The sequence below is a fragment of the Xenopus tropicalis genome, chromosome 7 (genome assembly GCF_000004195.4).
Source record: "Xenopus tropicalis strain Nigerian chromosome 7, UCB_Xtro_10.0, whole genome shotgun sequence".
NCBI lineage: Eukaryota > Metazoa > Chordata > Amphibia > Anura > Pipidae > Xenopus > Xenopus tropicalis.
The window spans coordinates 1,126,581-1,154,264 of record NC_030683.2 but is presented as its reverse complement, the minus strand read 5'-3'; the positions used below and the strand labels follow the sequence as shown (position 1 = coordinate 1,154,264).

At 44.5% G+C, this 27,684-nt stretch overlaps 1 long non-coding RNA gene across 3 annotated transcripts; it reads left to right on the top strand.

Moving 5' to 3' along the window:
• The first annotated feature begins 759 nt into the window (after nt 1-759).
• Nucleotides 760-27,647, top strand: LOC100495497. Of its 3 annotated transcripts, none has more exons than XR_001170169.2 (4): nt 760-868; nt 1,231-1,318; nt 27,280-27,366; nt 27,524-27,647. It is a non-coding gene; the product is annotated as an uncharacterized LOC100495497 (long non-coding RNA). The 3 variants fall into 3 exon arrangements; XR_001923520.2 differs by lacking the exon at nt 760-868 and adding an exon at nt 926-949; XR_001923519.2 differs by lacking the exon at nt 760-868 and adding an exon at nt 1,013-1,036.
• The last annotated feature ends 37 nt before the right edge of the window (nt 27,648-27,684 follow it).

Genomic DNA, 27,684 nt, shown 5'->3' with positions numbered 1-27,684 from the left:
CCTTTTCTCTGTAATAATAAAACAGTACCTGTACTTGATCCCAACTAAGATATAATTACCCCTTATTGGGGCAGAACAGCCCTATTGGGTTTATTTAATGGTTAAATGATTCCCTTTTCTCTGTAATAATAAAACAGTACCTGTACTTGATCCCAACTAAGATATAATTACCCCTTATTGGGGCAGAACAGCCCTATTGGGTTTATTTCATGGTTAAATGATTCCCTTTTCTCTGTAATAATAAAACAGTACCTGTACTTGATCCCAACTAAGATATAATTACCCCTTATTGGGGCAGAACAGCCCTATTGGGTTTATTTAATGGTTAAATGATTCCCTTTTCTCTGTAATAATAAAACAGTACCTGTACTTGATCCCAACTAAGATATAATTACCCCTTATTGGGGCAGAACAGCCCTATTGGGTTTATTTCATGGTTAAATGATTCCCTTTTCTCTGTAATAATAAAACAGTACCTGTACTTGATCCCAACTAAGATATAATTACCCCTTATTGGGGCAGAACAGCCCTATTGGGTTTATTTAATGGTTAAATGATTCCCTTTTCTCTGTAATAATAAAACAGTACCTGTACTTGATCCCAACTAAGATATAATTACCCCTTATTGGGGCAGAACAGCCCTATTGGGTTTATTTCATGGTTAAATGATTCCCTTTTCTCTGTAATAATAAAACAGTACCTGTACTTGATATCTATTTATTTCATTATTTGGGTGGACTTCTCCTTTAACCTTTTGTTTGTCTCCTCAGTGCTCTCTGCTGCCCCCAAGTGGCCGGTATCTCCCCTATAAATACCCGCTCAGAGGGGCAGGCCGGCCTTTATAAAATGGCTTCTCTCAGAGCAACTGGTAAGAACCCAGAGCTTGAAATTGTTTCTTTTATGTTCTTTTTATATTATGTTTGATTCAAATACAGATCTGTTTGTACAGGTATTTCATACACAGCCCATGTGAATTACAGGGCTCTCTGATACAATGAATGCCATGTGCAAACAACTCTAGCACAGGCTTCAGGCAGTGAGTAGGCCTCAGTTTGTATCAGTAACTCAGGGCAGGGGGGTTCATTGAGCCTCACACTGAGCATGTCAGACTGATACACAATCATTGTTGGGTTTGAATCCGGTTTCTGCCTAGTGAAGTTACTCAGCAGGAATTAAAAGAAATATTCTTACTGTGGGCTGAGTATAACATTTTATTATTTTCCCCTTAAGGTTTCCTTTTGGTGAAAGGCCCAGAAATACATGGATACAAAGAGAAATAAAGAGCAAAGGATCTGAGATTCTCTGTTCACTGAAACAGGTGAGGTTTATATATAAACTGCCTCCTACTATAAAATGTATATATAAATATAAATGTATCATATGGTCTTTATATAGTTCAGCTGGTTTAGTTCATGCCTGGCTAATGCAGTCTTTGCACTGATTAAAGTGCTACAGGCGGGGGGGTACATGGGAGTGCCAGTGTGGGGGTACAAGGGGGTGCCAGTGTGCTACAGGCGGGGGTACATGGGGGTGCCAGTGTGCTACAGGCGGGGGTACATGGGGTGCCAGTGTGCTACAGGCGGGGGTACATGAGGGTGCCAGTGTGGGGGTACAAGGGGGTGCCAGTGTGCTACAGGCGGGGGTACATGGGGGTGCCAGTGTGCTACAGGCAGGGGTACATGTGGGGGTACAAGGGGGTGCCAGTGTGCCCTGGGAGCCAGGGGGCCTGGGGGGGACACTTCTCTGAAAGAGAATCCATGTTGCGAGCAGTACAGCTGCTAGAGGTGGGGGCTGCTCCATCGGTGGGAGTTGCTCTGTAAGGGCCCTGCAGGGCAGCTCTCTTGAAGTTGTGGCTCTGGCTTTGATGACCCGCTGTGCCAATTCCAGTGAAGGGAACCCCCCTATGGAACTTCTGAATGGTTGTGTCCTCTTTAGAACCCCTGGCTCCCAGGGCACACTGGGAACTTGTTGTGCAGTCCCGTCTGTATCACTTTAAATATTGTCCTTATGACTGAAATATTGGCATGTAAAGGTATAAACAATTTCATCATACTGTCCTAGGCACATGTGGGCCATATGTCCTCTTTATATTATTGGCTTCATGCTGATAAATGTGTATTCCTGCACTTAATTCAAAAGGAATACAGGGCCATATGCCCACTATAGGAATACAGGGCCATATGCCCACTATAGGAATACAGGGCCCTATGCCCACTATAGGAATACAGGGCCATATGCCCACTATAGAAATACAGGGCCATATGCCCTCTATAGGAATACAGGGCCCTATGCCCTCTATAGGAATACAGGGCCCTATGCCCACTATAGGAATACAGGGCCATATGCCCACTATAGAAATACAGGGCCCTATGCCCACTATAGAAATACAGGGCCCTATGCCCACTATAGGAATACAGGGCCCTATGCCCACTATAGGAATACAGGGCCCTATGCCCACTATAGAAATACAGGGCCCTATGCCCTCTATAGGAATACAGGGCCCTATGCCCACTATAGGAATACAGGGCCCTATGCCCACTATAGGAATACAGGGCCCTATGCCCTCTATAGGAATACAGGGCCCTATGCCCACTATAGGAATACAGGGCCCTATGCCCACTATAGGAATACAGGGCCATATGCCCTCTTTATATTATTGGCTTCATGCTGATAAATGTGTATTCCTGCACTTAGTTCAATGGGATACAGGGCCATATGCCCACTATAGGAATACAGGGCCCTATGCCCACTATAGGAATACAGGGCCCTATGCCCACTATAGGAATACAGGGCCATATGCCCACTATAGGAATACAGGGCCCTATGCCCACTATAGGAATACAGGGCCCTATGCCCACTATAGGAATACAGGGCCCTATGCCCACTATAGGAATACAGGGCCCTATGCCCACTATAGGAATACAGGGCCCTATGCCCTCTTTATATTATTGGCTTTATGCTGATAAATGTGTATTCCTGCCCTTAATTTTAAAGAAATACAGGGCCATATGCCCATTATAGGAATACAGGGCCATATGCCCTCTATAGGAATGCAGGGCCCTATGCCCTCTATAGGAATACAGGGCCTTATGCCCATTATAGGAATACAGGGCCATATGCCCTCTATAGGAATACAGGGCCTTATGCCCTCTATAGGAATACAGGGCCATATGCCCTCTTTATATTATAGGCTTCATGCTGATAAATGTGTATTTCTGCCCTTAATTCAAAAGGAATACAGGGCCCTATGCCCACTATAGGAATACAGGGCCATATACCCTCTATAGGAATACAGGGCCATATGCCCTCTATAGATATACAGGGCCATATACCCTCTATAGAAATACAGGGCCATATGCCCTCTATAGGAATACAGGGCCATATACCCTCTATAGAAATACAGGGCCATATGCCCTCTTTATATTATAGGCTTCATGCTGATAAATGTGTATTCCTGCCCTTAATTTAAAAGGAATACTGGGCCATATGCCCTCTATAGGAATACAGGGCCCTATGCCCCTTTAATGCTGCCCCTATGAATCCTGGGAGTTCCTGGGGCTGGCACTTATCAGTAAGAGCCCAAGTTGGGGGGCAGTTTGGCTGCTAGAGGGGGGGCTGCTCCGGCTGGGATTGATGGGCTGCAAGGCGCCTGCAGTTCTTCTTTCACTGAAGTTGTAGCTCTCGCTTTGAAAAAGCCATTTTATTTCTAATGAAAGGTTAATAACTCTTGGTACTTGGCTTAATGCAGAATCAGTGTGTATTCCCATCTTTCCTTCCAGTGGGATACAGGGCCATATGCCCTTTTATACTGCCCCCCTTTAATATGCTTGGACTCGTGCCAGTAAATGTGTATTCCTGCCCTGTCTTTAACTGGAATATGTGAGCCATATGCCCCCCTTTATATTATTGTCTTCATGCTGGTAAATGTGTATTCCTGCACATAATTCAAAAGGAATACAGGGCCCTATGCCCACTATAGGAATACAGGGCCCTATGCCCACTATAGGAATACAGGGCCCTATGCCCACTATAGGAATACAGGGCCCTATGCCCTCTATAGGAATACAGGGCCCTATGCCCACTATAGGAATACAGGGCCCTATGCCCACTATAGGAATACAGGGCCCTATGCCCACTATAGGAATACAGGGCCCTATGCCCACTATAGGAATACAGGGCCCTATGCCCACTATAGGAATACAGGGCCCTATGCCCACTATAGGAATACAGGGCCCTATGCCCACTATAGAAATACAGGGCCCTATGCCCTCTATAGGAATACAGGGCCCTATGCCCACTATAGGAATACAGGGCCCTATGCCCACTATAGGAATACAGGGCCCTATGCCCACTATAGGAATACAGGGCCCTATGCCCACTATAGGAATACAGGGCCCTATGCCCTCTATAGGAATACAGGGCCCTATGCCCACTTTATATTATTGGCTTCATGCTGATAAATGTGTATTCCTGCACTTAATTCAATGGGATACAGGGCCATATGCCCTCTATAGAAATACAGGGCCATATGCCCACTATAGAAATACAGGGCCATATGCCCTCTTTATATTATTGGCTGTATGCTGATAAATGTGTATTCCTGCACTTAATTCTAAAGAAATACAGGGCCCTATGCCCATTATAGGAATACAGGGCCATATGCCCACTATAGGAATACAGGGCCATATGCCCACTATAGGAATACAGGGCCATATGCCCTCTTTATATTATTGGCTTTATGCTGATAAATGTGTATTCCTGCCCTTAATTCTAAAGAAATACAGGGCCCTATGCCCATTATAGGAATACAGGGCCATATGCCCACTATAGGAATACAGGGCCATTTGCCCACTATAGGAATACAGGGCCATATGCCCTCTTTATATTATTGGCTTCATGCTGATAAATGTGTATTCCTACCTTAATTCAAAGGAATACAGGGCCATATGCCCTCTTTATATTATTGGCTTCATGCTGATAAATGTGTATTCCTACCCTTAATTCAAAAGGAATACAGGGCCATATGCCCACTATAGAAATACAGGGCCATATGCCCACTATAGAAATACAGGGCCATATGCCCACTATAGGAATACAGGGCCATATGCCCTCTATAGGAATACAGGGCCATATGCCCACTATAGAAATACAGGGCCATATGCCCACTATAGGAATACAGGGCCATATGCCCACTATAGGAATACAGGGCCATATGCCCACTATAGAAATACAGGGCCCTATGCCCACTATAGGAATACAGGGCCATATGCCCACTATAGGAATACAGGGTCATATGCCCACTATAGGAATACAGGGCCATATGCCCTCTATAGGAATACAGGGCCAAATGCCCTCTTTATATTATTGGCTTCATGCTGATAAATGTGTATTCCTGCACTTAATTTTAAAGGAATACAGGGCCATATGCCCTCTATAGGAATACAGGGCCATATGCCCTCTTTATATTATTGGCTTCATGCTGATAAATGTGTATTCCTACCTTAATTCAAAAGTAATACAGGGCCATATGCCCACTATAGAAATACAGGGCCCTATGCCCACTATAGGAATACAGGGCCATTTGCCCACTATAGGAATACAGGGTCATATGCCCTCTTTATATTATTGGCTTCATGCTGATAAATGTGTATTCCTATCTTAATTCAAAAGGAATACAGGGCCCTATGCCCACTATAGGAATACAGGGCCATATGCCCACTATAGGAATACAGGGCCATATGCCCTCTATAGGAATACAGGGCCAAATGCCCACTTTATATTATTGGCTTCATGCTGATAAATGTGTATTCCTGCACTTAATTCAAAGGAATACAGGGCCCTATGCCCTCTACTGGAATACAGGGCCATATGCCCTCTATAGGAATACAGGGCCATATGCCCACTATAGGAATACAGGGCCATATGCCCACTATAGAAATACAGGGCCATATGCCCACTATAGAAATACAGGGCCATATGCCCACTATAGAAATACAGGGCCATATGCCCACTATAGAAATACAGGGCCATATGCCCTCTTTATATTATTGGCTTCATGCTAATAAATGTGTATTCCTGCACTTAATTCAAAAGGAATACAGGGCCATATGCCAACTATAGGAATACAGGGCCATATGCCCACTATAGAAATACAGGGCCATATACCCACTATAGAAATACAGGGCCAAATGCCCTCTTTATATTATTGGCTTCATGCTGATAAATGTGTATTCCTGCACTTAATTCAAAAGGAATACAGGGCTATATGCCCACTATAGGAATACAGGGCCATATGCCCTCTACTGGAATACAGGGCCATATGCCCACTATAGAAATACAGGGCCATATACCCACTATAGAAATATAGGGCCAAATGCCCTCTTTATATTATTGGCTTCATGCTAATAAATGTGTATTCCTGCCCTTAATTCAAAAGGAATACAGGGCCATATGCCCACTATAGAAATACAGGGCCATATGCCCTCTTTATATTATTGGCTTCATGCTGATAAATGTGTATTCCTGCCCTTAATTCAAAAGGAATACAGGGCCCTATGCCCTCTATAGGAATACAGGGCCATATGCCCACTATAGAAATACAGGGCCATATGCCCACTATAGGAATACAGGGCCCTATGCCCACTATAGGAATACAGGGCCATATGCCCTCTTTATATTATTGGCTTCATGCTGATAAATGTGTATTCCTGCACTTAATTCAAAGGAATACAGGGCCCTATGCCCTCTACTGGAATACAGGGCCATATGCCCTCTATAGAAATACAGGGCCATATGCCCACTATAGAAATACAGGGCCCTATGCCCTCTTTATATTATTGGCTTCATGCTGATAAATGTGTATTCCTGCACTTAATTCAAAGGACTACAGGGCCCTATGCCCTCTACTGGAATACAGGGCCATATGCCCTCTATAGAAACACAGGGCCCTATGCCCTCTTTATATTATTGGCTTCATGCTAATAAATGTGTATTCCTGCCCTTAATTCAATGGGATACAGGGCCATATGCCCACTATAGAAATACAGGGCCATATGCCCACTATAGAAATACAGGGCCATATGCCCACTATAGAAATACAGGGCCATATGCCCACTATAGAAATACAGGGCCCTATGCCCACTATAGGAATACAGGGCCCTATGCCCTCTATAGGAATACAGGGCCCTATGCCCTCTATAGGAATACAGGGCCCTATGCCCTCTATAGGAATACTGGGCCCTATGCCCTCTATAGGAATACAGGGCCCTATGCCCTCTATAGGAACACAGGGCCCTATGCCCTCTATAGGAATACAGGGCCCTATGCCCTCTATAGGAACACAGGGCCCTATGCCCTCTATAGGAATACAGGGCCCTATGCCCTCTATAGGAATACAGGGCCCTATGCCCTCTATAGGAATACAGGGCCATATGCCCCTTTAATGCGGCCCCTATGAATCCTGGGAGTTCCTGGGGCTGGCACTTATCAGTAAGAGCCCAAGTTGGGGGGCAGTTTGGCTGCTAGAGGGGGGGCTGCTCCGGCTGGGATTGATGGGCTGCAAGGCGCCTGCAGTTCTTCTTTCACTGAAGTTGTAGCTCTCGCTTTGAAACAGCCATTTTATTTCTAATGAAAGGTTAATAACTCTTGGTACTTGGCTTAATGCAGAATCAGTGTGTATTCCCATCTTTCCTTCCAGTGGGATACAGGGCCATATGCCCTTTTATACTGCCCCCCTTTAATATGCTTGGACTCGTGCCAGTAAATGTGTATTCCTGCCCTGTCTTTAACTGGAATATGTGGGCCATATGCCCCCCTTTATATTCTTGGCTTCATGCTTGTAAATGTGTATTCCTGCACTTAATTCAAAAGGAATACAGGGCCCTATGCCCACTATAGGAATACAGGGCCCTATGCCCACTATAGGAATACAGGGCCATATGCCCACTATAGGAATACAGGGCCCTATGCCCACTATAGGAATACAGGGCCATATGCCCACTATAGGAATACAGGGCCCTATGCCCACTATAGGAATACAGGGCCCTATGCCCACTATAGGAATACAGGGCCCTATTCCCTCTATAGGAATACTGGGCCCTATGCCCTCTATAGGAATACAGGGCCCTATGCCCACTTTATATTATTGGCTTCATGCTGATAAATGTGTATTCCTGCCCTTAATTCTAAAGAAATACAGGGCCCTATGCCCATTATAGGAATACAGGGCCATATGCCCACTATAGGAATACAGGGCCATATGCCCACTATAGGAATACAGGGCCATATGCCCTCTTTATATTATTGGCTTTATGCTGATAAATGTGTATTCCTGCCCTTAATTCTAAAGAAATACAGGGCCATATGCCCACTATAGGAATACAGGGCCATATGCCCTCTATAGGAATACATATATTATATTGGCTTTATGCTGATAAATGTGTATTCCTACCTTAATTCAAAGGAATACAGGGCTATATGCCCTCTTTATATTATTGGCTTTATACTGATAAATGTGTATTCCTGCAATTAATTCAAAAGGAATACAGGGCCATATGACCTCTATAGAAATACAGGGCCATATGCCCTCTTTATATTATTGGCTTCATGCTGATAAATGTGTATTCCTGCACTTAATTCAAAGGAATATAGGGCTATATGCCCTCTACTGGAATACAGGGCAATATGCCCACTATAGGAATACAGGGCCTTATGCCCTCTATAGAAATACAGGGCCCTATGCCCTCTATAGAAATACAGGGCCATATGCCCTCTTTATATTATTGGCTTTATGCTGATAAATGTGTATTCCTGCCCTTAATTCTAAAGAAATACAGGGCCATATGCCCACTATAGGAATTTATCAGGGCGCCTATATCAGTGCCCCTAATAATGGACATATACTTTAATATTTTATTATTTGGCTTTAACATGCTGAATAAAAGATATTAGTAGTAATGGTCCTCCCATAATCACTAACGAGGGCAATATGCCCTGTAGTTTACTATTTCGAAAAGGATAATAACAGGCTTATAGAGTAGCACTCTCTTTAATCTTACATTAGTGGAGTCCTTTTATTCACACCTGAAATAGAAACATCGAATATGTATATTACCTGCTAATTTTACTGTTATTCATACTATATGGAGTATTGAGGTCATAGGAGCCTATATGACCTTTATGGCACGAAATACTCAGTATAGTTCCTATATAGGAGTGAGGGCACCAATGCCAGGTGGTCACATATTTGCTTTTCTTTCCTAATCGTTTATAATTTATATGGCAAGGGGCTATGGGCCGAGAGATGGCATGCTCGATAAAATTTTAAAGTATTCAACGTCGCAAACTTTAATAGGCCTCAATTAGTGATAATAAGAGGAGACCGAGTGCTAATGGCTCGCCCACTACTGTAATTTTCTTAGGGGCATAAGGCGTACTATTTGTCGTATTAACGAGGGGCCCGCTATGCATAACCGGCGGTATAAGTGCCACTATCCTGTATTCCCCCCGTATAGTGGATCATAGAGAGATGAGCTAGAAAGTGCACTAATCAGGCCATATGCGCGCTGCGACTATAGAAATACAGGGCCATATGCAGGACACTAAGGAATTAACACGGGCCCATAGTGCATTGGAGGTCTATTTACCAGTAGAGGGGAACATATAGCCCACTAGGGCCATAATGTACCTCATCCTTTATAGTATAATTGAATTAAGCATGCAGGGCCATGCAAAGAATGCACACACTCTTTTTTATATTATCAGCATTAGGCCCAATAATTTATGGACTTCTGCTGATAAATGTGAATTGTCCTAGGCCCTTAAGTTCAATAAAGGTAATGAGCCTAGTAAAGTGGCTCTTTATGAAAGGCCCACTATAGGAATATCAATCAAAAGGGCCGCAAATGCCCTCATTCTTATATTCTTGTGCTTCATGCGCTGATAAATGTGTTTCCTGCTCCTTTACCAATTCAACATTTTTAGGGAGGAAAGTATTCTAAGGTTGGCCATCAAAGGAGACCTCACAACACTTTAATAGGAATTACGAGGGGGCCCATATGCCCAACTAATAAGGGAACTACACAGGGCCATATGCACATACTATAGGAATTAGAGGACGATGATGCCCGGAACCTAATATATAGCCGCGATTAGTTACAGAGGCCTACTATTGTCTCGCACATTTAAAATAGAGAATACAGGGCCATGAATGGCTACGATATACTAGACAAATACAGGGCCATTATGCCTTACTCCTTTATAAGCAATTATTGGAAACTTGCTACTGCAACTTAGAAATAAAATGTGGTATTTACCTACCCTTAGCAGAATGTTCTAGGGAGACTTGTCAAAAGGAAATACCAGGGGCCATATGTATGCCCACATTAGTGATCGGGCCATCCCCTTAGCGATAACAGGGCCCTATTCCCTCTATAGGCATACAGGGCCATGCCCTCACTTCTATCTTCTTGGCTTCTGCTGATAATGTGTATCTCCTGCCTTAATTCAAAGGAATACAGGGCCACATATGCCCTATAGGATACAGGGCCATATGCCAGACGGCCATTATGCATGTTCTAATTACTGGTAATCATATAGTTGGCAATCTTGGCCGTTAATTTGCCTCTTTCAAGAATTAAGGGAGGAAATAACCAGCTAATATGGAAATTACCAGGAGGCATATCCCTATTATTTTATATTGTGTGCCTATCATGCTGTATAAATGGCTCGTATTCTGCACTCTCAAGTCTGTATTCTCCTAATAAGGAATAGGGGCATAGGGCCTATTGGGGCCTCCTCAACTAGGATACCAGGGCATATGCCCTCACGTTATAGAATATTAACCCAGTGGCCATAAAATGCCCCTAGTAGGGCATAGGAATATCAGAGAGGTGGCCCTCAGCTCATTATCTCGCCCTACATACGTATAAGTTGACAGGGCGCATAGTGCCCACTAGGAAGACTACAGCGCGTGCTACTCTTCTTATATGCACCACGGAATTATTAAGAGAGGCGAGGAAATCAGGCGCCATCATGTCACCCTTATTCCAGCGGAATATGAAAGGCCAATAATGGAGTATTATATGCCCACTATAGGATACAGGGCCCTATGCCCACTATAGTATACAGGGCGCATATGCCCTCTTTATTTATTGGCTTCGATGGCTGAAAAATTGTATTCCTGCACTTAAATTTCAAAGGAATACAGGGCCCTATGCCCTCTATAGAAATACAGGGCCAATATGCGCCACTATAGGAATACAGGGCCATATGCCCACTATAGAAAACAGGGCCAATATGCCCACTAGTTAGGGCAAGAGAATAGCAGGGCGCAGTGGGATGCCCACCCTATGAGTGAATACTCATAGGGGACCCGGATACATGCACGGCAATATAGCCCCCGAAGATATACAAGGGCCATATGCCCTTATAGGATACAGGGCCATATGTCCCACTCCTATATAAGAAATACGAGAGGGCGCATATAGCCCACTTGGCCCGTGGAATTACATGGGCACCTTATAAGTCGGCACCTTATGCCACGACTGGCATAGATAAAATACTTGTTCAGGAGCTTCACTATATGGCCCACTAGTGAGCATAGGGGAGATACCAGCGGCTATGCCTGGACTTATAGGAAATTTACCAGGCTAATAAGTGCCGAGTACTGACCTCTTTATATGTGATTCCGGCTTCATGCCTGATGAGTAATCGCCTGTATTTCCTGCCCTTATATTTACAAAAGGAATTAGCGGGGCCACTATGACCTAAAGGGCCTCCCATGGAGAATATATCCAGTATAGAGCATATGGTCCCAGAGCTATGTAGGGACTCTAGCAGGAGCCCTATGCCCACACTTAATAGAATACGGAGCGGCCATGCCTCCATCTTTTATATTATTGGCTTCATGCTGATACACACCTGTGATATGTCCGGTGCCGCCCTATAGTTCGAAAGCCAGGAATACAGAAGAGGCGCTAGTATACCTACTATAGATAATACCTATAGGGGCCTATATAATGGAGCCTACTATATGTAATAGTCTCTTGGCTTCAATGTCTGATGAAATGTGTATTCTCTGCACTTTAATTGAATAGAGGTAGCATGACGAGAGTAGCACATTTATGCACCAGTACCTATGGAAGGATAAGCCCAGAGGAGATCATTAGCCAACTGCGGTGGCTCATAATTAGTGCTCACCCATTTGGCTTATATTCATCCTGCTGAGTTATAAGACAGGAAAAGCTGATAAAGTACCTACCTATCTTTGCACATCGTTCAATTCAAAGAATATAGTCAGGTGCCATTAATCTGCCCAGCTAATGAGCGAATAACAGGGCCATATCCCATTCTTATAGTGAATACAGGGTCCAAATGCCGCTCTTATTGATAGTTCTTGAGTCTTCATGCTGTATAAATAGTGTATTCTGCACTTTATTCAGAAGTGATTATTATCGGCCTTATATGTCACTATAGAGTACGTCAGGGACCTATCCCCGCTCTATAGGAATACACTAGGTGCCAATATGCCCCTCCTTTATATTCTTTTTGCTTCAATGCGTGATAAATGTGTATTTCTGCCCTTAATTCAAAAAGGAATACAGGCCATATGCCCTCTATAGGAATAAGGGCCATATGCCCACTATAGAAATAACAGGGCCATATGCCCACTATAGAAATACAGGGCCAATATGCCCTATACGGAAACAGGCCCTATGCCCACTATAGGAAATATCAGGGCCTTATCCTCTTTATATTATTGGATTCATGCTGATAAATGTGTATTCCTGCACTTAATTCAAAGAATACAAGGGCCCTATGACCTCTATAGAAATACAGGGCCATATGCCCACTATAGGAATACAGGGCCATATGCCCACTATAGGAATTAACAGGGCCTATGCCCACTATAGGAATACAGGGCCCTATGCCCACTATAGGAATACAGGGCCCTATGCCACTATAGGAATACAGGGCCATTGCCCTCTTTATATTATTGGCTTCAATGCTGATAAATGTGTATTTCCAATGCACTTACATTCAAAGGATAACAGGGCCCTATTGCGCCTCCTATAGGATACAGGGCCATATGCCCACTATAGGATATACGGGCCATATCCACTATAGAGATATCAGGGCCCTATGCCCACTATAGGAATACCAGGGCCCTATGCCACATAGAATACAGGGCCTCTATGCCACTATAGGAATACAAGGGCAGTAATGCCTACTATTAGAGAATACAGGCCATATGCCTCACTATAGGAAATATCAGTTGGCCCTAGTGAGCCTCAACTGGACCCTAAAGGAATACAGGGCCTACGCCACTATATAGGGTAATACAGGGGCCTATCATGCTTCTTTTAGATTAGTTGGACTTCATGCTGATTAAAATGTGTTCTGCACCTTAAATTCAAAGGAATACAGGGCCCTAATGCCCTGCTACTGAATACAGGGCGAATGCTTACGCTCTGATAGAAATACACGGGCCATATGCCCACTAGTAGAGAGCTCATACAGGCCTATGCCCCTCTTTATAATTATTGGCTTCATGCCTGAATAAATCGCTGTATTCCTGCACTTAAATTCAGATTAGTATCTGGCCACTATGCTCCTCCTACTGGACATAATACAGGGCCATAATGCCCTCTGATAGAACACAGGGCCGGTCTATTGCCCTCCTTATATTATTGGCTTCATGCTATAAATGTGTAAATTCCTGCCGCTTAATTCAATGGTAAAGGCCGTAATGGGCATAAGGTTAGCAGGGCCCCATTTAATTGCCCTCTCTAGGAAAACTACTCATAAGGGCAGGCATATGCCCACTATAGAGAAATACAGGCCATATGCCCCACTATAGAATAATCAGGGCCATAGCCCACTAGAATACGGATAGCACATAGAATACAGGGCCCTATGCCCACTATAGGAATACAGGGCCCTATGCCCTCTATATGGAATACAGGGCCCTATGCCCTCTTATAGGAATACTGGGCCCTATGCCTCTATAGGAATCAGGGCCTATGCCCTCTAATAGGAACACAGGGCCCTATGCCCTCTATAGGAATACAGGGCCCTATGCCCTCTATAGAACACAGGGCCCTATGCCCTCTATAGGATACAGGGCCCTATGCCTCTAGGGATACAGGCCCTATGCCTTATAGGAATACAGGCCATATGCCCCTTTAATGCGCCCCTATGAATCCTGGGAGTTCTGGGCTGGCACTTATCAGTAAGAGCCCAAGTTGGGGGGCAGTTTGGCTGCTAGAGGGGGCTGCTCCGGCTGGATTGATGGGCTGCAAGGCCGCCTGCAGTTCTTCTTTCACTGAAGTTGTAGCTCCTCGCTTTGAAACAGCCATTTTAATTCTAATGAAAGGTTAATAATAACTCTTGGTACTTGGCTTAATGCAGAATCAGTGTGTATTCCATCTTTCCTTCCATGGGATACAGGCCATATGCCCTTTTTATACTGCCCCCCTTTAATATGCTTGGACTCGTGCCAGTAAATGTGTATTCCCGCCCTGTCTTTTAACTGGAAATGTGGGCCATATGCCCCCTTATATTCTTGGCTTCATGCTGATGTGTATTCCTGCATTTAATTCAAAGGAATACAGGGCCCTATGCCACTATAGGATACAGCAGGGCCCTATGCCCACTATAGGAATACAGGGCCCTAGCCCACTATAGGAAATAACAGGGCCCTATGCCCACTATAGGAATACAGGGCCCTATGCCCACTATAGGAATAACAGGCCCTATGCCCACTTATAGGAAATACAGGGCCTATGCCCACTATAGAATACAGGGCCTATGCCCACTATAGGAATACAGGGCCCTATGCCACTATGGAATAAGGGCCCTATGCCATAGGAATACAGGGCCCTATGCCCACTATAGGAATACAGGGCCCTATGCCCACTATAGGAATACAGGGCCCTATGCCCTCTTTATATTATTGGCTTCATGGCTGATAAATGTGTATTCCTGCACTTAATTCAAAGGACTACAGGCCTATGCCCATTATGAATAACAGGGCCATATTCCCCTCTATAGGAATACAGGGCCATATGCCCACTATAGAAATACAGGGCCATATGCCCTTCTTATATTATTGGCTTCATGCTGATAAATGTGTATTCCTGCACTTAATTCAAAGGATACTAGGGCCATATGCCCATTATAGGAATACAGGGCCATATGCCCCTAATAGGAATACAGGGCCATATGCCCACTATAGAAATAACGGGCCAAATGCCCTCTTTATATTATTGGCTTCATGCTGATTAAATGTGTATTCCTGCACTTAATTCAAAGGAATACAGGGGCCAATGCCCTTATAATTGTAATACTACAGGGTCCATATACGCCCTCTGTTCTTATAGATATATTGGCTTCATGGTCTCATAAATGTGTTATTCTTCCTCTCTGCAATCTTAATCATAAGGTAATGTAATTTCTGCATACTCTCTAGATCAGGGCCATTATATGCCCACTATAGAATACAGCCATTACTGCCCACTAGGAAGGCTATGCCTAATATAGAAACGGGCATATCAGAATCTAGGATTATGCACTATGGAATACAGCTATGTTCTATAGGATAAGTCAGGGCCCTATGCACTATGTAATCTAGCAACATATGCCCCTCTGATTATTGATTAAGGGTACGTGATCATCTATCAGCAATGAAGCCAATGCTCAATACAGAGGGCATATGCCACTACAAAAGGGCATGCCACTATAGAACGGCCATATGCCTTAGATCGCTATGCCCTATAGAAATGGGGCCCAATGCGTCTGCCTAAGAATAGTCAGAGGAACCCCATTATGCATCATTTAATTAAAGGCATTTGCTGCCTGATCAAGTGGATTGGCCCTGTAATTCATAGGAACGGCCATAATGACCCTTGTATATGGAATGACAGAGGCTCCTAGGCGCCCTACTGATATTGGCCAGCTATAGAAGTTTGTGATCAGGTGCCGTACTTAAAATTAAGGAGATATGCCATATGCCCTTATCTAGGAGAGGCTACGTATTGGAGTCGGGCATAACGACTCTGTCTCATCTATGTGTAGAAAGCATGAACAGGGCTCCATATGCCCACTATAGAATGCAATCGGGCTCATATGCCTTCTATAAATGAAATACAGGGCCATATGCCCGCATACATAAGGCCATAGCACATAATACAGGCCTACCATACGGGCCCTAATGCCCTCTATAGGAATACAGGGCCATATGCCCTCTATAGGGAGATACCAGGGCCATATGCCCTCTATACTGGAATAAGGGCCATATGCCCACTATACGAGGTAAATAACATGGGCCATATGGTCGCCGTTATAGAAATAGCAGGGCCCATTATGCCGCATGATGAGAAATGACCAGGGGCCACTTATGCCCCTATAGGAATACAAGGCGCTCATATCCAGCTCACTATGAGAATACAGGGCAATATGCCCCTTATAATGCTCATGCTTGATATGAGAGGGCCCTTATTCTCTATAGGAATACTAGGCCATATGCCCTCTATAGGAGAATACAGGGCCCATATGCCCCTCTTATAGTACGCCTATGATGCTATAGAATGGGCCTGATTCAATAGATACGGGCCGCTTATGCCTCTATAGGAATTCAAAGTTGCATATTCTGCTCAAGAATAGGCCATATGACCCTCTATATTGGAAATACAGGGCGCCATAGCTTATAGGAATACAGCCATGATCCCACTATAGAAATACAGGGCCCCATATGCCCAATTCTATTAAATATACAGGTGCCTCAATGTATAGCCTCTTACTCATATTGGACGAATTATCAGGGCCATATGCCCACTATAGATAATTAAGCCAATGCAAATTGGCCCTATGTTCCCTCTATAAGGAATACAGGGCATAGTCCTCTATAGGAATACAGGGCCATATGCCCCTCTATAGGAATACAGGGCCATATGCCCACTATAGAAATATCAGGGCCATATGCCACATATAAGGAATCAGGCCATATGCCTCTTAATAGAAATACAGGGCCATATGCCCACTATAGAAATACAGGGCCTATGCCCTATAGGAATACAGGGCCATATGCCCCTATAGAAATACAGGGCCATATGCCCACTATAAGAAATACCAGGGCCTTCCTTATACAAATGGCTTCCTCTGATAGGAATAACAGGGCCATATTCCCTCTATAGGAATACAGGCCATATGCCTCTTTAGGAATAACAGGGCCATTATGCCCACTATAGGACACTACACTAATGAATACAGGGCCTATGCCCTCTATAGGAAACCAGGGCCATATGCCTCTATAGGAATACAGGGCCTATATGCCCATCTATAAGGAATACAGGGCCATATGCCCTTTAATCTCCATCGTCATAGGAATACAGGGCAGTAATGCCCCTCGTATAGGCAAATACAGGGAGCCCATATAGTACCGCATCATCCACTATGAAATACAGGCGCCCATCTTATGGCATACGCCTATGCCTATAGGTACGCCATATCTCTATAGGGACAGGCATATGCCCAACTTATAGAAATACAGGGCCAAATGCCCTCTTTATATTATTGGCTTCATTGCTGATAAATGTGTATTCCGTGCACCTTAATTCAAAAGAATACAGGGCTATATGCCCCTATAAGAACAGCCTACTATAGGAATACAGGGCCATATGCCCACTGATAGGCATAGCACTATAAACGGCAGGGCCATATACCCACTATAGAAATACAGGGCCAAATGCCCTCGTGCTTCAATATTAACTGGTGGCTTTTTCATGACTTTAATTTTAAATGTTGTAACTTCTGCCTTAGGAAATTAAGCAGGCATCCTATCACATCACCATAAATAAGATATCTGTATTCCTATAGTGGCATATGGCCCTGTATTCCTATAGTGGCTTATGGCCCTGTATTCCTATAATGGCATAGGGCCCTGTATTTCTTTAGAATTAAGTGCAGGAATACACATTTAATCAGCATACACGCAATAATATAAAGAGGCATATGGCCTGTATTTCTATAGGTGGCATATGGCCTGTTTTCTATAGAGGGATATGGCCCTGTATCCCATTGAATTAAGTGCAGAATACACATTTATGCAGCATGAAGGCCAATATATAAGTGGGCATTAAGGGCCTGTTTCCTATAGGGGCATGGGCCTGTTTTCTATTGAGGCATAGGGCTGTATTCTAATGGCATAAGGGCCCTGTTTCCTATAGTGGGCATTTAAGGGCCCTGTATTCCTATAGTGGGCATAGGCCCTGTATTCCTATAGAGGTCATTAGGGCGTTTCTATAGTGGGCATAGGCCCTGTATCTATAGTGGGCATAGGGCCTGTATTCCTATAGTTGGATGGCTTATTCTATAGTGGATAGGCCTGTATTCCTATGTGGGATAGGCCCTGTTTCCTATAGTGGCATAGGGCCCTGTATTCCTATAGTGGCGTAGGGCCTGTATTCCTATAGAGGCATAGGGCCCTGTATTCATAGTGATTAGCCCTTATTCCAATGTGGCACTAGGCCCTGTATAGTGGCCTACGTGGATAGGCGTACTTCCAGTTGGTATCTTGCTACTCAGGACACCATACATTAGGCTTGGTCAGATCCATTAAAGGGGGCAGTATACATATCTGGCACTTGGTAAGATATAAGGGGATAAAGATGGCGTCATGAAGACAGTTACAAGTAAGATATTATTCATTAGAAATAAAATGGCTTTTTCAAAGCGAGAGCTACACTTCAGTGAAAGAGAACTGCAGGCGCCTTGCAGCCATCAATCCCAGCCGGAGCAGCCCCCCTCTAGCAGCCAACTGCCCAACTTGGGTCTACTGATAAGTGCAGCCCAGGAAATCCCAGGCATTCATAGGGCAGCATTAAAGGGATAGGGCCTGTATTCCTATAGAGGGCATGGGCCCTGTATTCCGTATAGTGGGCATAGGCCAGTATTCCTTTAAATTAAGGGCAGGAATACACATTTTATCAGCATGAAGCCTATAATATAGAGGCTGGCCTGTATTTCTATAAGGGTATATGGCCCTGTATTCCTATAGAGGGCATATGGCCCTGTATTTATAGAGGGTATTGGCCCTGTATATCCTATAGGGCATATGGCCCTGTATTCCTATAGAGGGTATATTGGCCCATGTCTTCCTATAGGCATAAGGGCTGTACCTTTTGAATTAAGGCAATACATTTCAGCATGAAGCTCTATAATTAAAGAGGGCCATATGGCCCTGTATCCATAGAGGCTAAGGCCTGTATTCCTATAGAGGGCATATTGTATTCTATAATGGGCATAAGCCCTGTATTCTACCCCTTATAGAGGGCATAGGGCCCTGCATTCCTATACGAGGCATATGGCCCTGTATCCTATAATGGGCATATGGCCCTGTATTCTTTAAAATTAAGGGCAGGAATAACAATTTTATACATAAAGCCATAATATAAAGAGGGCAAGTGAGAATATGATAGGCCCTGTATTCCTATAGTGGGTCATAGTGCTAGCTATCCATAGTGGGCATAGCCTGTATTCCTATAGTGGGCATTAGGGCCCTGTATTCCTATAGTGGGCTGGCCCTGTATTCCTATAGTGGGCATAGGCCCTGTATTCCTATAGTGGGCATAGGGCCCTGTTTCCTATAGTGGGCATATGGCCATGTATCATCCATTGAACTAAGTGCAGGAATACACTTTACACATGAAGCCAATAATATAATAGATATGATGCCTGTTTCATATAGTGGGCATGGGCCTGTTTCCTTATGGCATAGGGCCCTGTATTCTATAGTGGGCATATGGGCCTGTATTCCTAGAGTGGCATTGGGCCCTGTATTCCTATAAGTGGGCATAGGGCCTGTATTCTATAAGGGCATAGGCCGTATTTCTATAGGGAAGGGCCCTGTATTCTATAGTGGGCCATAGGGCCTGTATTCCTATAGTGGGCATAGGGCCCTGTATTCCTATAGTGGGCATAGGGCCCTGTATTTTATAGTGGGCATATGGCCTTTCTATAGTGGGCATAGGCCCTGTATTCCTATAGAGGATGGCCCTGTATTCCTATAGAGGGCATTAGGCCTGTATTTCTATAGTGGGCATATGGCTGTATCCTATAGTGGGCAAGGGCCCTGTATTCCTATAGTGGGCATATGGCCCTGTTATTCCTATAGTGGGCATATGGCCCTGTATTCCTTTTGAATTAAGTGCAGGAATACACATTTATCAGATGACATTCAAAAGGAATACAGGGCCATATGCCCTCTATAGAAATACAGGGCCATATGCCCACAATAGGAATACAGGGCCCTATGCCCACTATAGAAATACAGGGCCATATGCCCACTATAGAAATACAGGGCCATATGCCCTCTTTATATTATTGGCTTCATGCTGATAAATGTGTATTCCTGCCCTTAATTCAAAAGGAATACAGGGCCCTATGCCCTCTATAGGAATACTGGGCCCTATGCCCTCTATAGGAATACAGGGCCCTATTCCCTCTATAGGAACACAGGGCCCTATGCCCTCTATAGGAATACAGGGCCCTATTCCCTCTATAGGAACACAGGGCCCTATGCCCTCTATAGGAATACAGGGCCCTATGCCCTCTATAAGAATACTGGGCCCTATGCCCTCTATAGGAATACAGGGCCCTATTCCCTCTATAGGAATACAGGGCCATATGCCCCTTTAATGCGGCCCCTATGAATCCTGGGAGTTCCTGGGGCTGGCACTTATCAGTAAGAGCCCAAGTTGGGGGGCAGTTTGGCTGCTAGAGGGGGGGCTGCTCCGGCTGGGATTGATGGGCTGCAAGGCGCCTGCAGTTCTTCTTTCACTGAAGTTGTAGCTCTCACTTTGAAACAGCCATTTTATTTCTAATGAAAGGTTAATAACTCTTGGTACTTGGCTTAATGCAGAATCAGTGTGTATTCCCATCTTTCCTTCCAGTGGGATACAGGGCCATATGCCCTTTTATACTGCCCCCCTTTAATATGCTTGGACTCGTGCCAGTAAATGTGTATTCCTGCCCTGTCTTTAACTGGAATATGTGGGCCATATGCCCCCCTTTATATTCTTGGCTTCATGCTGATGTGTATTCCTGCACTTAATTCAAAGGAATACAGGGCCCTATGCCCACTATAGGAATACAGGGCCCTATGCCCACTATAGGAATACAGGGCCCTATGCCCACTATAGGAATACAGGGCCCTATGCCCACTATAGGAATACAGGGCCCTATGCCCACTATAGGAATACAGGGCCCTATGCCCACTATAGGAATACAGGGCCCTATGCCCACTATAGGAATACAGGGCCCTATGCCCACTATAGGAATACAGGGCCCTATGCCCACTATAGGAATACAGGGCCCTATGCCCTCTTTATATTATTGGCTTCATGCTGATAAATGTGTATTCCTGCACTTAATTCAAAGGACTACAGGGCCCTATGCCCATTATAGGAATACAGGGCCATATGCCCTCTATAGGAATACAGGGCCATATGCCCACTATAGAAATACAGGGCCAAATGCCCTCTTTATATTATTGGCTTCATGCTGATAAATGTGTATTCCTGCACTTAATTCAAAGGAATACTGGGCCATATGCCCTCTATAGGAATACAGGGCCATATGCCCACTATAGAAATACAGGGCCATATGCCCACTATAGGAATACAGGGCCATATGCCCTCTATAGAAATACAGGGCCATATGCCCACTATAGAAATACAGGGCCCTATGCCCTCTATAGGAATACAGGGCCATATGCCCTCTATAGGAATACAGGGCCATATGCCCTCTATAGGAATACAGGGCCATATGCCCACTATACAAATACAGGGCCATATGCCCACTATAGAAATACAGGGCCATATGCCCACTATAGAAATACAGGGCCATATGCCCACTATAGAAATACAGGGCCATATGCCCACTATAGAAATACAGGGCCATATGCCCACTATAGAAATACAGGGCCATATGCCCTCTTTATATTATTGGCTTCATGCTGATAAATGTGAATTCCTGCCCTTAATTCAAAAGGAATACTGGGCCATATGCCCTCTATAGGAATACAGGGCCATATGCCCTCTATAGGAATACAGGGCCATATGCCCTCTATAGGAATACAGGGCCATATGCCCACTATAGGAATACAGGGCCATATGCCCACTATAGGAATACAGGGCCATATGCCCACTATAGGAATACAGGGCCATATGCCCACTATAGGAATACAGGGCCATATGCCCTCTATAGGAATACAGGGCCCTATGCCCTCTATAGGAATACAGGGCCATATGCCCTCTATAGGAATACAGGGCCATATGCCCACTATAGAAATACAGGGCCATATGCCCACTATAGAAATACAGGGCCCTATGCCCTCTATAGGAATACAGGGCCCTATGCCCTCTATAGGAATACAGGGCCATATGCCCTCTATAGGAATACAGGACCATATGCCCACTATAGAAATACAGGGCCAAATGCCCTCTTTATATTATTGGCTTCATGCTGATAAATGTGTATTCCTGCACTTAATTCAAAAGGAATACAGGGCTATATGCCCACTATAGGAATACAGGGCCATATGCCCACTATAGAAATACAGGGCCATATACCCACTATAGAAATACAGGGCCAAATGCCCTCTTTATATTATTGGCTTCATGCTAATAAATGTGTATTCCTGCCCTTAATTCAAAAGGAATACAGGGCCATATGCCCTCTATAGAAATACAGGGCCATATGCCCACAATAGGAATACAGGGCCCTATGCCCACTATAGAAATACAGGGCCATATGCCCACTATAGAAATACAGGGCCATATGCCCTCTTTATATTATTGGCTTCATGCTGATAAATGTGTATTCCTGCACTTAATTCAAAAGGAATACAGGGCCATATGCCCTCTATAGGAATACAGGGCCCTATGCCCTCTATAGGAATACAGGTCCCTATGCCCTCTATAGGAATACAGGGCCCTATGCCCTCTATAGGAATACTGGGCCCTATGCCCTCTATAGGAATACAGGGCCCTATGCCCCTTTAATGCTGCCCCTATGAATCCTGGGAGTTCCTGGGGCTGGCACTTATCAGTAAGAGCCCAAGTTGGGGGGCAGTTTGGCTGCTAGAGGGGGGGCTGCTCCGGCTGGGATTGATGGGCTGCAAGGCGCCTGCAGTTCTTCTTTCACTGAAGTTGTAGCTCTCGCTTTGAAACAGCCATTTTAATTCTAATGAAAGATTAATAACTCTTGGTACTTGGCTTAATGCAGAATCAGTGTGTATTCCCATCTTTCCTTCCAGTGGGATACAGGGCCATATGCCCTTTTATACTGCCCCCCTTTAATATGCTTGGACTCGTGCCAGTAAATGTGTATTCCTACCCTGTCTTTAACTGGAATATGTGGGCCATATGCCCCCCTTTATATTCTTGGCTTCATGCTGATAAATGTGTATTCCTGCACTTAATTCAAAGGAATACAGGGCCCTATGCCCACTATAGGAATACAGGGCCCTATGCCCACTATAGGAATACAGGGCCCTATGCCCACTATAGGAATACAGGGCCCTATGCCCACTATAGGAATACAGGGCCCTATGCCCACTATAGGAATACAGGGCCATATGCCCTCTATAGGAATACAGGGCCCTATGCCCACTATAGGAATACAGGGCCCTATGCCCACTATAGGAATACAGGGCCCTATGCCCACTATAGAATACAGGGCCATATGCCCACTTTATATTATTGGCTTCATGCTGATAAATGTGTATTCCTGCCCTTAATTCAAAAGAAATACAGGGCCCTATGCCCACTATAGGAATACAGGGCCCTATGCCCACTATAGAATACAGGGCCATATGCCCACTTTATATTATTGGCTTCATGCTGATAAATGTGTATTCCTGCCCTTAATTCAAAAGAAATACAGGGTCATATGCCCACTATAGGAATACAGGGCCCTATGCCCAATATAGGAATACAGGGCCATATGCCCACTATAGGAATACAGGGCCCTATGCCCACTATAGGAATACAGGGCCCTATTCCCTCTATAGGAATACTGGGCCCTATGCCCTCTATAGGAATACAGGGCCCTATGCCCCACTATAGGAATACAGGGGCCCTATGCCCACTATAGGAATACAGGGGCCCTATGCCCACTATTAGGATACAGGGCCCTATGCCCACTATAGGAATACAGGGCCCTATGCCCACTATAGGAATACTGGGCCCTATGCCCTCTATAGGAATACAGGGCCCTATGCCCACTTTATATTATTGGCTTCATGCTGATAAATGTGTATTCCTGCACTTAATTCAATGGGATACAGGGCCATATGCCCTCTATAGAAATACAGGGCCATATGCCCTCTTTATATTATTGGCTTTATGCTGATAAATGTGTATTCCTGCCCTTAATTCTAAAGAAATACAGGGCCCTATGCCCATTATAAGGAATACAGGGCCATATGCCCACTATAGGAATACAGGGCCATATGCCCACTATAGGAATACAGGGCCATATGCCCTCTTATATTATTTGGCTTCATGCTGATAAATGTGTATTCCTGCCCTTAATTCTAAAGAAATACAGGGCCCTATGCCCATTATAGGAATACAGGGCCATATGCCCACTATAGGAATACATATATTATTATGTGGGCTTTATGCTGATAAATGTGTATTCCTACCTTAATTCAAAGGAATACAGGGCGCTATGCCCACTATAGAAATACAGGGCCATATGCCCTCTTTATATTATTGGCTTTATACTGATAAATGTGTATTCCTGCAATTAATTCAAAAGGAATACAGGGCCATATGACCTCTATAGAAATACAGGGCCATATGCCCTCTTTATATTATTGGCTTCATGCTGATAAATGTGTATTCCTGCACTTAATTCAATAGGATAAAGGGCTATATGCCCACTACAGAAATACAGGGCCATATGCCCACTATAGGAATACAGGGCCCTATGCCCACTATAGAAATACAGGGCCATATGCCCACTATAGGAATACAGGGCCATATGCCCACTATAGGAATACAGGGCCCTATGCCCACTATAGGAATACAGGGCCATATGCCCACTATAGAAATACAGGGCCATATGCCCACTATAGGAATACAGGGCCATATGCCCACTATAGGAATACAGGGCCATATGCCCACTATAGAAATACAGGGCCATATGCCTACTATAGGAATACAGGGCCATATGCCCACTATAGAAATACAGGGCCATATGCCCTCTTTATATTATTGGCTTCATGCTGATAAATGTGTATTCCTGCCCTTAATTCAAAAGGAATACAGGGCCATATGCCCACTATAGGAATACAGGGCCCTATGCCCACTATAGGAATACAGGGCCCTATGCCCACTATAGGAATACAGGGCCCTATGCCCACTATAGAAATACAGGGCCCTATGCCCACTATAGGAATACAGGGCCCTATGCCCACTATAGGAATACAGGGCCATATGCCCTCTTTATATTATTGGCTTCATGCTGATAAATGTGTATTCCTGCACTTAATTCAAAGGACTACAGGGCCCTATGCCCATTATAGGAATACAGGGCCATATGCCCACTATAGAAATACAGGGCCCTATGCCCTCTATAGGAATACAGGGCCATATGCCCTCTATAGGAATACAGGGCCATATGCCCTCTATAGAAATACAGGGCCCTATGCCCTCTATAGGAATACAGGGCCATATGCCCTCTATAGGAATACAGGGCCATATGCCCACTATAGAAATACAGGGCCATATGCCCACTATAGAAATACAGGGCCATATGCCCACTATAGAAATACAGGGCCATATGCCCACTATAGAAATACAGGGCCATATGCCCTCTATAGGAATACAGGGCCATATGCCCACTATAGAAATACAGGGCCATATGCCCACTATAGAAATACAGGGCCAAATGCCCACTATAGGAATACAGGGCCATATGCCCTCTATAGGAATACAGGGCCATATGCCCTCTTTATATTATTGGCTTCATGCTGATAAATGTGTATTCCTGCACTTAATTCAAAAGGAATACAGGGCTATATGCCCACTATAGGAATACAGGGCCATATGCCCTCTACTGGAATACAGGGCCATATGCCCACTATAGAAATACAGGGCCAAATGCCCTCTTTATATTATTGGCTTCATGCTAATAAATGTGTATTCCTGCACTTAATTCAAAAGGAATACAGGGCCATATGCCCACTATAGGAATACAGGGCCCTATGCCCACAATAGGAATACAGGGCCCTATGCCCACTATAGAAATACAGGGCCATATGCCCACTATAGAAATACAGGGCCATATGCCCTCTTTATATTATTGGCTTCATGCTGATAAATGTGTATTCCTGCCCTTAATTCAAAAGGAATACAGGGCCATATGCCCTCTATAGGAATACTGGGCCATATGCCCACTATAGGAATACAGGGCCCTATGCCTTCTATAGGAATACTGGGCCCTATGCCCTCTATAGGAATACAGGGCCCTATTCCCTCTATTGGAATACAGGGCCATATGCCCTCTATAGGAATACTGGGCCCTATGCCCTCTATAGGAAAACTGGGCCCTATGCCCTCTATAGGAATACTGGGCCCTATGCCCTCTATAGGAATACTGGGCCCTATGCCCTCTATAGGAATACTGGGCCCTATGCCCTCTATAGGAATACTGGGCCCTATGCCCTCTATAGGAATACTGGGCCCTATGCCCTCTATAGGAATACTGGGCCCTATGCCCTCTATAGGAATACTGGGCCCTATGCCCTCTATAGGAATACAGGGCCCTATGCCCTCTATAGGAATACAGGGCCATATGCCCTCTATAGGAATACTGGGCCCTATGCCCTCTATAGGAATACTGGGCCCTATGCCCTCTATAGGAATACTGGGCCCTATGCCCACTATAGGAATACAGGGTCATATGCCCACTATAGGAATACAGGGCCCTATGCCCACAATAGGAATACAGGGCCCTATGCCCTCTTTATTTTTATTACCTCTTTATATACTTTGGTTTCAGTGCTTATCTTGGTTGTACAAATGTAATTTTTAGTTGCCTTTGTCTGCAATGTTTATTATAGATTATATAAATAACTGCTTTTTATAAACCACAATTTAATTTATAAAGATTTCATATGTGTTTACATGATACTATGGCACATAGGGGAGGGGATTACCCCCCATTCCTTCCCTTTATCTTCCATTTATGTTTCCCTTCTGTGTTTTTCAGATGCCTCGGCCGGTGACTCCCCATAAAGGAGAGTGAGAGGACGGAGACGGGGGGCGGCACAGTTATGGGGGGAGCTCGCTGGGTGAGGTTGGTATCTGTGCCAGTCTCTCCCCCATTCCCCTAATGTTAAACACCGTAACGACCAGTTGCGGGACGGTAGGGGGCGACGGTGGGGGGCGACGGTGGGGGCTTGTTCTATAGAACTTTGCCGGCTCACTGATGTTTCCATTGGTTTCTCGTGCAGATCCTACTAAGGCCCCTTCCAATCACAATGAAGGATTCTCTGTCTAAATTGTATTTCTGCAAATTGTAATGTTGTTAGAACTGTGTGTTTTGGAAATTTTGTATTAAACCTTTTTACAATCTTTCTTTGCTTCTAAAGGTTCATTAAGGAGCTTCAGGGAA